This window comes from Siniperca chuatsi, linkage group LG22, assembly GCF_020085105.1.
Source record: "Siniperca chuatsi isolate FFG_IHB_CAS linkage group LG22, ASM2008510v1, whole genome shotgun sequence".
Lineage (NCBI taxonomy): Eukaryota > Metazoa > Chordata > Actinopteri > Centrarchiformes > Sinipercidae > Siniperca > Siniperca chuatsi.
Genome location: NC_058063.1, coordinates 2,918,702 through 2,921,172, shown reverse-complemented (window position 1 = coordinate 2,921,172; position 2,471 = coordinate 2,918,702).

Sequence of the window (2,471 nt, the reverse complement as noted above, 5' to 3'; positions counted from 1 at the left end):
TTCTGTCATAGGTAATACATGTTTCAGCAATAAAGATGGGAAAAAAATAAAATAAAAAACAGATGAAAAACAAGAATGTAGCTAGCGGAGTTTGAAGGAGCTACAGGCCGCAGCATCTGCACGCACAGCAGTTGCCATAGTCAGAATCTTCTGATCCAGTCGATTTGAACAATTTTGGCTTAGCCCTTTAAATCACATCCAATCAGACATCATTCATTGATGTTCAGCGATAAAGCCGAAAAAAATAACAGATTAAAACAAAAATGTGGCAAAGTTTGAAGGAGCTACCAGGCTCTGCATCTACATGCGCAGCCATTGCCAGGTGAAAGGTATGAGTGTGACATACAGTATGTAAAGCTGAAAGTATTTTTCTGTTTTTTATTGGACCGTGTGTATTAAAAGAATACATGACACAACTGGTGTGTAAGAAGTTCCTGTAGTAAGTTATTGTAATCCACTTCTGAGCTGTAAAGAAGGAATAAAAAACCAAAAAAGTTATAACAATTTAGAAATAAATTTGCATTTGCCTTCTGCCTATAATAACAGGTATTATTACGCATACTTTGTCCTCCTTATATCAGTGTTATACTATGCTACTGCATCCTGCTGTATTTTTTGTTTCACATATATTTATTTCATATATGAGTTACTTGGAATGTATTTACATTACATATTGATATTGCAGTTATTTATTTCATATTAAAGGAATAATTCTACAATATGGGAAATGCATTTGCATAGCTTAATTTGATGTGGTTGGTTGGCTCACAAACCACCAACTAATCAACCAATATTCCATTTTTAGTAAAAGGACAATTTTTCCTGATGTATCAGTAAACAGTGGCATGTGGCAACCATTTTGAAAGAAGTGGCCAGTGGGGTACAGACGTAATCAAGGGCATATTGAGTATGGAATTTCCAGGCACTCCCAACTCAAAGCTGCTAAAATGAAGTTCAGTGATCACTGATGTTTCTTAACATAAACAGCAGCTTTAGCCAGTTCAGAGGGCAGCTGATGCACACTATTATCAAGCAAAGCTAGTTAAAATCAAAGCTTAACATTTTGACGCAATTTCATCAGAAAAAGGGGAAAATAGCACATTATCCTGGTTTTATCTTCAAGTGTGTTCTGGAAATGTGTTTGATCCATCATTTTTCTTTGAAGCTATATTTTAACATTTTGGGAAATACATTTTCCTCCTGAGAGTTAGACGAGAAGATTGCTATCAGCTGACTGCACTCTCAACTACGATGGTGAACATGGTAAACATTATACCTGCTAAACATCAGCATGTTAACATTGTCATTGTGACACAGTGTTACCGAAGTACATGCTTATAGCATGGCTGTAGACTCTAAGGTTGTATTCGGAACCGCCTACTACATACAACAGACAAACACATTTGCTTTTCATAGTAGTGTGCAGTATGAAACTGTTCAATCGATTTATTTTGCAGTATGCTAGGCCAGGCTTAGCCAGTTTCCGGTTTTGGAAAGCGGAAGTTAACAATAGGAGGAATATAAATGTACTTATAACATTTTTAATCTTGTGTAAGAACAATTCACAATCATGACTAGGCTACAGCCTGTCTAGATTTGTCCTACTAACGTTACCCATAACAAAGCCATAACGTTTAGGTTAAGCCTACTAAGCTAACGTTTGATATGTTATCACGAAGACGGCAACGTTAACCTTAGCGAGCGGTCAAAAAGAAAACAACACAACATGCATAACTTAAATCTAACGTTAAGTTATATTTTTGTTATCAGGGACAGAGCAGTTATATTCCTCCTTGTCCACCACTGACGCGGGGTGACCGGATGTTGAGATTGCCTGATTAAATAAAGATTAAATTTTGAAAAAATAACCATTGTTGTGACCGATCCAGCGCTTTGCATTGTGGGACACAGTACGTGAGGTAGACTGGTCCAATACACACTGGAGATTTTTTCCGAATCAGTACAACATCCGGGTATTTTTGGCATACTGTAGATTTTGCTTTTGTTTGCATGCTGCATACTACATACTACATGCTACATTTTGGCCAAATCAGTACATACTGCTAGTATAGTAGGCGGTTTCGAATACAGCCTAAGTCTTGTTTTACTTTAGCCAGTGCCGGGCTAAGTGTTTCTCCTTGCTGAAACAGAAGGGGAAAAGTCATTATGCTAAGCTAGGCTAACCAAAATTCTGACTTCAGTTCAGTACTTAACTCACAGACACGAGCTTGGTATTGATCTTCTCATCTCACTCCCAGAAAGAAAGTGAACTGTCATCTTTTATCTTCAAAGAAACAAGTTTTAAGACGTGAAAATACTCTGCTTTGAATAAAATTGTGTCTGATATAGTTTTTTCATGAAAAAGTTCAATTACCTTGTTAAAAATTGTTAAAATTACATCTACCCCTTCTCACTCATTGAACAATCCAGACTCTATATACAAATATTGTTCATTTCAAAAGTTTAACTGC